Source organism: Centropristis striata, chromosome 1, assembly GCF_030273125.1.
Source record: "Centropristis striata isolate RG_2023a ecotype Rhode Island chromosome 1, C.striata_1.0, whole genome shotgun sequence".
NCBI classification, from domain to species: Eukaryota; Metazoa; Chordata; class Actinopteri; order Perciformes; family Serranidae; genus Centropristis; species Centropristis striata.
This window is the reverse complement of record NC_081517.1, coordinates 17,921,736-17,932,244: the sequence shown is the minus strand read 5'-3', so window position 1 is coordinate 17,932,244 and position 10,509 is coordinate 17,921,736.

Genomic DNA, 10,509 nt, shown 5'->3' with positions numbered 1-10,509 from the left:
GGGCTCATATTTTGGTGGTTTTTATTCAGGCACTGTCATTTTTTTTATCATATTTTGCCCAAACAGAATCTATTGCTGGTGTTTTAAAACAGTTCAACTGCTGCATTGTTGATGCTTTTTCTGTGTAAAACCACTAGGAGGCAGCATGAGACCTTCCATGTCACGGGAGCTCACGCAGAGCACGAATCTCTTTGTATCTTCAAGTCTGAAGAGCTGAAAAACACACCAAAGGTCCAGCCCATACACAGATGAAATACATGAATTCATTAGTTTTTAATGTTAAAAATCAAGTTGGTAGCTTTGGATTTATCATCTGTTCTTGCTACATTAAGGCAACACTAGCTAAAGTCTCCATCACCTCCAACCCAGTTTGTTACATAATCTATATGTTGTAATGTATGTTTCTCTTTGTCTTGGTAGAAGTCAGTATGACACTAAAAACCCACAGAAACTGATTGATTTTAACAGTCAGCAACTATCTTTAAGTCTCCCCTTTGCTTCTGCAATTTCAGCTGCAGAAGCTACCTGCCTCCTGCACAACAATACATCAAACTGAGGGCAGATTTGCATCTTAATGGCCAGCTTCATACATTTTACTAAGCCAATTTCAAGTCAAGTCAAGAAAATTTTAATAATAATGCTCAAAATTTAAAATTACACAGCCTAAAACTCCCCAATGCTCCCTAGGCTGCTATGTTCCCCCTTTTTCTTCTTCTTTTTTGATTCTCAAAAAGGTAATTAACAGATTAATAACACATTTCTACAAAAGCACAAGAGTATGTAAGTTATGATGCTAAAACAGGAGAAGAGAAAGTATGAACATTAACAAGAATAAGAAGTCTTTCCTTATACTGATTTTTTGCATCTTTCATTAGTGATGAAATTACAATTTCCTTGCCCCCCTTTTTAAATAAAAGTAATGTTGGTGCTCCGCTGCAGCTGTGAGTCTCTAGAGTCACCAGAACCCTTCATCTTACAAAGGAAAGCATTTTATGTTTATTCTATAGTAACAAAATAATGTGATATTATGATATGATATGATTGATTTCCTTTGTTTTTAAGTACCCAAAACACATGGGCCTACATGACAACAAAAAAAAAGTTGTAGTGGTCAAACAGTTAATTTCATTATAATATTTCAGGTTATTTTACAGCTCGTTCTTAAACAAAATGTTCTGCTTCCCTGAGCTACTGAAAAGATTCCCCCTCCTGAAGCTAAAGTTTTTCATAGTCATCCAGCCAAAAGAAATCCACATAAATGGAGGTAATTATACCAAAAAGTACACCCAGGACAGTAAAACAAATACAGAACCTCATACTAAATTTAACCTCGCTCCAGTGGTGGAAAAAGTTTCAGATTACTTCAGTAAAAGCACTAATACCACACTGTGAAATTACTCCACTACAAGTAAAATTCCTGCAAAGCGTATCAGCATCAAATTGTACTTAAAGTATTAAAAGGAAAAGGACTCAATATGCAGAATGGACCCATAGCCTATATTTATTTATTCCAAAAATATTATTAGATTATTATTTTTGATGCATTTATGTTTAATTTTCTCAAAGTAGAGCACATTTTAATTACTTAATATACTGTTATGAGGTTTAATTTAAAAAAGAAAAGAAAAGAAAGTCTAATTTAAACTTTAAATGTATCATGTTCATGTGGACTAAAAAGTACAATATTTACCTCTCAATGTAATGGAGTAGAAGTATAAAGTTACATAAAATGGTAATACTCAAGTAAAGTACAAGTACCTCAAAATTTTACTTAAGTACAGTAGTTGAGTTGACTTAGCTCACACAACAAATACAGTCTGACATTAAACCTGCTGATCTCTCAGGCTAATGGAGATATTCCTGAGCATTATTGTGTATATTATATTATTTTTATATTATATATAATATATATATTATTAATTATTATTAATATTAATATATATTATATTAAAATTATTTTTAATTTTTGAGATTCAAGACGCAGAGAAAATACAACATACAGAACCTCAGAAAATGTACAGTGTGTACTTATAACATCGGGCTGGCCCTTATGAACGATTCATAGTCAATCTTGAAAAAAAAAATTGCGGTAAATATTGTAGTATTTATTTATTTTTAGCCTAATTATCTTTTCCTAACGTCAGGCAAGTAATTTTGTCTCCTAACCTTTACTATCACAACGTAAAACAGTGTCTCATTTTGTTGGATATCATATGAACCATGTTGCAGAAGTTCATGACAGTCATCTCATGTATCATCTCACCTGGACAGACTACAAGAAAAAGCACACGTGCAGAAAAAACAGTTAATCTCCTGCAACAAAACCTCCGTCCTCTGAGTGACGAGGTCAACCACACACGTGCAAACACAAGGACAATTTCTCTTTGCTACAGTTGAAATTTCCATTCACAGTACCAAAGAGCAAAATAATACAATAAAAGAATAAAAGAGCAGGGAAATTGACTTTTAGCTCCTAGTTGTTGTTTTATATTTATTTTTTAGTGTGAAAACACAAAAGTGCGTAATCTTCTCCTCTCTAAAGGCAACATCTGTTCCTGTTGTTATGTGTGAAAGTGTTTGTTGATTCCTTCCTAAAACCATGATAAAATGTTCCATCACTGCACCGCTGTGTGTCTGAATCAATCATGTCTCCGCTTAACTTCGGAACATGTTTATCTTTGGGGCGAAAATGTGCCTTTAAGTCGACTCAATAAGGTACATTTATAATGTGGGCAACTGGGGTTTCAGTGCAGACTGTAAATATACCTTTGAGGTGGTTCATTTACATAACACAGTGGGCTCTCACATGTTATTCACACAGACTTTTAAACAGTTTAGTGAGTTTCGAGTGAGGCTCGACTCTGTTTTGACATAATGTGATTCACAGCTCGTATCTGTTTAATCCCTGTTAAAATAGTATGAAGTCGACATTAGCATACAGTTAACCTGTTGGTATTGTTGTTTCACATGCCTTTATGTTCTTTTCCTCACTTCTTAAGATTTAAAAGGAAGCTGTGTTTATAATTTGACACACTGCACACTTCTCACTATTTCCTTTCATCCCTTTACCAGTGTCTTTTCACAGACACCCCGCAGATTTTGCGGTGTCTTCAATTCAACTCAAGTTAACTTCCTCTATTTTGTCAGTGTTTTCTTCTTCCTGATATGACATTAAACCTGAATTAAATGTTTTATTTTCCACCTGGGGTCAGCACGACCAACAGGCAGAAAACACAACATATTATCACCTTATGTTGATAGTAAATGAGGTTGCAAGTTGTGTCTTACACATCCACCAGAGGAAAAAGATTGTATTCATTCACGTTTAGTTTTTGTTGTATTCTTTCAAATGGCCAGCAGGGGGCGAATCCTCTGGTTGCAAGAAGAAGTCCAATGAAACCTTTTTTAAGCCCTTTGTTGTCAGTTGCTGCTACTTCATCAAGCTTTTCAGTGCTAGGGGAGAACCAAACCATACAATATGTTTTTAAAGGATATATCCAGAATGTCCAACTGACTCAGCAATGACAAAAGGTTAACAACGCAGATAGGCATTTGCTTCTATCTTTATTTTTTTAATAAGATGCTCAGAGCCACTTGCTTACTATAAAGAGCATAGAAAGTCTGCTTAGAGCAAGTAGGAGGGGTGGCAGATGATGGTTGACGTTGACGCTGGAGACCAGAGTTTGTGTCTCCTGTAAAACCAAAAGTCAGTGTTGTTACTGGATAATATACGTTTGTGGTTAGTGGTGCCCTCTAGTGGCCGAAGTAATGCACTTGGTGTGAGGGGTGTTGGATGGGGCAAACACAGGATTTTCATCCAGGAGATTGAAATTTGTTTGTGAAAACAAAAGTAAGCAATGTTATTTGAGGTAATGAACGATGTTACATGCATTTATCTTTTTGAAACTATACCTTGCCCTTACCTTAGGGAAGTAGCTTGGTAGCCTAAATATAACGGCTGTTTCACAACATGAAGGACATGTTTATAACGGAAAATGTTACATTTAGTTATGAGGACATGTTGATCTCCTGTGAGCAGCAGGGGCGCTAATTTAAGCACCATTTTAACACAGCTTATTTGGTCGTATGGTTCGAAGGACATGTTATTTGAGGTTAGCCTCTAAATTAACTTCCATTCGTGTATAAGTAACGTTCAATGTCACCTATGCAACTGCATCCAATAGTTTTAATACTTTTTCCCAGCCTTAACCGTCCAAAACTGACGTCAAAGATGTACTGAAAGTGTTATATTTTAAAGCACAGGGCCACTGACCAAGCTGCCCTGTTTGACGGGTTGCGAGTGAGAATGTGAGTGGAAATATTCACCCTGATAGATGATGTTTGAGATTCATTGAGCACATATCCTCTCTGTCTTTTACATTACTCATTCAGACAAACAGAAGTATCCATCCATGGAGGAGCTACACACACACACACACTGATCATTACCCTCCTGCCTTGACACAGACACTTAGAGAAACACAAAGAGGGAGACCTGAACCAAAATCCTGAGATTATTTTGCCGCCTGTCACCACTACTATGGTGTGCGTTTTACTCTGTGTGTATGTGTGTGTGTGTGTGTGTGTGTGTGTGTGTGTGCGCGCGCAAGCAGAGACCACATGCGAAGGGTTTCCACGGGCGACATCCAGAGTTCTTGAGGGGGTCCCCGGGCTGTGATCGCTTTTCCAGTGCTGTCATCACAAAGACACACTTATACTCAAACAGCCCTCTTTGTCAAAACTTAGTGACGGAGGCTCAGACACAAAAAATAACAAAAACAACAGTTCAATCTCCACCGTTTAGTTCCACTTTATGTACACATGCACGCAGTGATGCATCACACCGACACCAAAAATCACTTTGCTATGGATTCCACACATCAACTCCTCCTTCATGCAAAAATCTGCCTTCCCTCTAGAATCTGTCATCACTTTTACACCTTATTCTCACTGTTTTGCAGAAGCGGAACATGCAGCTCTGCAAAGAATGTTCCCCAAGCAGAAACCAAATATCTACACAAGTTTTTCTTTTTAATAACACAGTCTACAAAATAAGGTTAAAGCACTTTAAACTTCCTTACGCGGTCCACTTTATGACCTCTCGCTGGTTTATGAGAACCTTGTGAAATCCATAAAAACACCGAGGGCAAAGGAAGTCACACTCCCTCATAATCATACAAAACATAGAACATTATAGAGTTTGTAATTTCACACCAACTGAAATACAGAAAAAAAAACATTAATTCAAGTCAGATCTGGAGTGTAATATCGCCATCTTAGTTTAATATTCTGGAGTCCATGAAAGCACCAGCACATTACTTCTTCTTCATTCTACCTCTTTATGATGTCACAATATAAAATCGAAGCAACGTCGAGCCGTCAGCATCCCTCTTAAGGATTGGCTTAAACTACATCCTAGTTTTTGATTGATGGTGACAGTAAAAAGAAGAGATTTAATATATTTAGTATAAAAAAGTAAAAAAAAAAAAAAGATGTTATCCACATTTGACCTTTTTTATATTACATTTGCAACCATTTTCAACATTTGGAAACTTTAACTCTATTATGACTTGATTTAAAATTCTTCATTGAGGATGAAAATTATATATATATATATATATATATATATATATAATTTTAAAATCAGATTTTATATGTTATATATTTATGTATATATGCATATGTATATATATTTATATGTTGTTTTTTTCTGTTTCTTTTGGGCTCAAAATGTTGATCAGTAAGTCAAAGTGAAATAATAATTATCAGCTCATAAAGGTGAGGTTGTGCTGAAATACCAACACCACAGAAGATTTTTTAAGTGGCAGAATGAAAAGTATACTAACCGCCAAAATAACCAAAGACTCCAAAGGGTTAATACAATATCTAACCCCTTAAAGTTCCAACAGCCAGTCAGACGGGTTTTTTTTTCAGAAGCTGTAGCTTACTCTGTATTAATGCTAGAGAAGATATTGGTGCAATATGACATCAGAAAAACCCATTGGTAGCAACTATGTCTTGCTTTCTGGTTGTGAAGTGGGCTAAACAGTGCTCCAAAGTTAGGCAAAATTTTAGCTAGGGGAAAACTGACATGGTAGTTTTTGAAGGTGTCCCTTGACCTCTGACCTCAAGATATCTGAAAGGAATCTATGGGTGCCCATGAGTCTCCCTTTTACAGACATGCGCACTTTAAGCTAATCCTATGCTATTTGAGGGAGAAAACATGCAGTTTTTATCATGCATACATATACATATATATTTTTAAAAGATATTTTTGCATACTGGGGTTCACATTCTGTGAATTGCATACATTGAGTATAACTGGTGAGATGAGACTCTTTTTTTAAATTAAATTAACTCAATTGCATTTACATTACATGATGATGATGTTAGTCCCCAATAGTAGCCTTTCACTGTAGTGAAAGCATTTTTTTTTACCTTGACCTCGCTGTATGACCTGTTGTGGCCTCTCCAGAACTGAAGTGGTTGCAATTGAATCAGTGAAAAATGCAATTTTCTTTAGAAATCTCCAAAATATCTTGATACAAAATCACATCATGGATTTTTATGTGATGTTTTGTTTTTGAAGGTTTTGGTGTGGTTGTAATGTGGTATTTTGGATTAATTTTTGACAACTTTTATCAGTTCTCGAGTGTTGAAAAATGGCTAAATTTAGCACCAAATCTATGCAACAAATACCCCAAAAAATGCTGAAAAACATGAGTAATTCATCATAGAAATGACCAGCATATAGCTCAATCACAAGTAATCATAAATAATTCCATATCTGTACATATTGCTTCTTTCTACTGTTTATATTTTTGGTATATTTTCAAATAATTTTACAACTGTATGTTGACAGTATGTTTTAAGCTGCTATACATACATTTATATATGTATATATATATATATATATATATGTGTGTGTGTGTGTGTGTGTGTGTGTGTGTGTGTGTGTGTGTTAGTACTTTGTTTGTTTCTTCTTATGCACTAATAAACCACAGCAAATTCCTTGTATGTGAAAACCTACTCTAAACCTACTAAAAAAAAAAATTCTGATTCTGATAATGTTTTAAGCCCTTATACACTTTATCAATCAATCAATCAAGCAATCAAATTTTATTTATATAGCACCTTTCAAACAAATCCAGTGTAATTCAAAGTGCTGTACAGATTGAAAACAACAAAAACATGATGTTAGTATATTTAATAAAAGGACATGGAGACTAATGCATGCTGAGTAGGTAAAATATGAGTCGGTGAAATAATAAATTATTATATATATAAAAATACATGTATACACAGATTAGAATTAAAATAAACTTTTGATATAAACAATAAAATAAAGATAATACAGATAAAAGCTAATAAATAAAACAAGTATAAACTATACAATTGTGAGATTGTGAATAAGATAATAAGACACTACATAAAAGGCAGATTGCTGTAGCAATACAAGACATCACAGTATCTAGACTTCATCACTAGACACTATGTCTGTGTATAGATAGGAGAAAAAAAACTTCCCTTGTACCTGCATTTGTCCATTGTGGTGCCTTAATAAGATCTCTGTTGTATTATTGTATTATGTATTTGAAGGTCAGTGAAGTACGCCGACGCTGTGTCTATGTGAGCTCATATTTATAGTTAATTGAGCTGAATTGAGATCAGCAGCAGCAAAAAAAGCTCAAAGCAGAAAATGAGAGAAGCACTCAAGTGGCTATCAGTATCATAAAGGAACAAAAGTGAAGGAGGGGAGGAGGGCTGGAAGGAGATGATTTGCAGCGTTAATCCAAATTGAATTACATTGATAACATCTTTCTTTCTGGCTTTAGTTTATATATATTTTTCTCATTTTATTTCAAACATTCACTTTCCACATTTGTTGTAACTCAAGACAGTACGAGACACAGTTTTGATTTTTTTTCCTACAAAGAAAAAAAAACAGCAGGTTGGTTGCTTACTACAACATTTCTTTAAAAACACAAACTAATGAACAAACGGCAATCAGAAGCTATTTATTAGACTTTCCTCCCTCTCTGTCTCTTTCTGTTAATAGTGTGAATTAGCATATAAATGAGAGATAGCATGTGATAGAATCCACTCTGCTTCAATCTGTCCATTGGGACTTATGATTATCTCTTTCTCCTCCTTTTTTCCTCTCTCCTTATTACTCTTTTCCTCCTCTCTGTCTGCCTTTTTCTCCCCCTTTCCACTCCTCTTCACAGACAATTATTCCTTTCTTCTATTTGAGGACTAGTTTTTTTGTGCTTTTTTATTAACTGATACAGTTAAAGTGAGTCATTCGCTGCATGATTGTGATTATTTGTTTACCTGGATGTGTGTGCCTCTGTGTGCGGTTAGTTTAAGCGTACTTAATTGCTCCTGACTAATAAGCAGATGAGTTGAGGCATTTGGGAGATAGAGAGCACACACACACACACACACACACACATAGAGATGTATATACACACATTTATTGCACCTTTTTGTGCGTGTCCTAAGTGTTCGTCTCTTGTTTCTTGCCTCTCTTGGCTTCGTGTCCCCAGACAGTTGAAGCCCAGCGGTACGCAGCAGGAGGTGTTAATGATGTGAGGGCTCTGTGTTCTCTGCAGGGAGCGATCTGTTGTGTGTTAGCTGCTGTCTGTCACCATACGACCAGAAAAACATCTTCATAGGTTGTATGAAGTGTGCTCATGTTGTGTGTGTGTGTGTGTGTGTGTGTGTGTGTGTGTGTGTGTGTGTGGAGCTCTGAAACTGATGTCCCAGTGTAGGTGTGTTAGTGTGTGTCTGGTTTTCCACTTTGCAGTTGCTCTGCATATTAAAAATCATGAATCTCCAGCCTGCCCTCCCTGCCAAACAACACTCAACTTTATTAGTATGTGTGTGTGTGTGTGTGTGTGTGTGTGTGAGTGTGTGTGTGTGTTTGCACCTTTCCATTTTTAGTTATGAGGCCTTCGATTTGCGTCACTGTGCCCTCTTTATAATTCAGATTTGTTGGTTTATGTTCATCTTGTGTGTGTGTGTGTGTGTGTGAGAGGTCATGCTGCAGAGGAAATTCTCTGCCTCCACCAGTACTTTACTTTCTACTTCTGCTTCATCTCTGGCCAAAATACTGTAGTTTTTTTTACTTGATTATAAATATCTGGTGCCAATTAACAGGAGGAAAATATATTCTTAAGTTGAATATACATTTATTTTCCATTCCTTTCTCATTTCCTCCCATATTGCCTCTTTTTTCTCCACTTCTTCTCTCTTTTTTTTTAAACTAGTGGTATCTTGAGGGTTCAAAAATGTAGTCTCATATTCCTGCCTCGACTTAAACACAGTGGAGGTGAAATTAATTTTATTTTATTCCCTTTTTATAATTCAGATTTGTTGGTTGTGTTTGTGTGTGGGAGGTCATGTAGAACTGTGTTGCAGAGGAAATTTTTTGCGGTACTGGAACTTGACTTTCTACTTCTGCCTCATCTCTGGGCAAAATATTGTAGTTTTTTTTCACTTGATTATGTGTAACAGATGTCAATTAACAGGAGAAAAATGTATAATAAAGTTGAATATGTATATATTTTCTATTCCTTTTTCATTTCTTTCCATTTCGTCTTTTTTTTCTCCAATTGAAAGAAAAAAAAACATTATTTTCGTACTTAACGCTAGCGGTATCTTGAGGTAAAAAAATGTAGCCTCAGAGATTCCTGCCTCCAATGCAGTGGAGGTGAAATTAATTTAATTTGTTAGCTTTTATAATTCAGATTTGTTGGTTGTGTTCATGTTGATTGTTTGTATCTGATGCCAAGTTCAATATTTCTATTATGTTTTGTCCTTTTAATTTCCTTCCAATTTTCCTCTATTTTTCTCCAACAGAACAAAACTTACTTACCTCTTGTGGTATCTTGAGGTTACACATTTTTATTTCAGAGATTCCTACTTTGACTGCAACGCAGTAAAGGTGAAAGGAATTTCATTGGGGAGCTAAAAAGAAGCCAAAATACATGTTAAACTGTTTGTGTGTGTGAGGTCATGTTGAACTGTGTAGCAGAGGAAATGTTTTTACGGTACCAGTACTTTACTTTCTACTTCTGCTTCATATCGGGGCAAAATATTATACTTTTTACTTGATTATATGTATCTGATCAATTAAGAGGAGAAAAGTGAATAAAAAGTGTCAATACTCTCTCTATATATTTTACCCTTTTACCATTTTCACTTCATTACATCTGTCTGCTTTTTTTCTCCAATTGAAAGAAAAACCTTATACTTTTTCGTACTTACAGCTAGTGGTATCTTGAGGTTGCTCTCTGAGATTCCTGCCCTGACTCCACTGCAATGGAGGGGAAAAGGAGTTTTATTCATGGAGCTATAACAATGCAAAAATACATGTTAAACTAGAATTACTGTCTTGTTTCCAGCCAAAGTTTTCACTTTCACTCTATATCTGCACAGACTCATATGCAGCCATGACAGTGAACAATACTTCAAATATAGATGTTTCTGCAAAAAAAAGCTAAA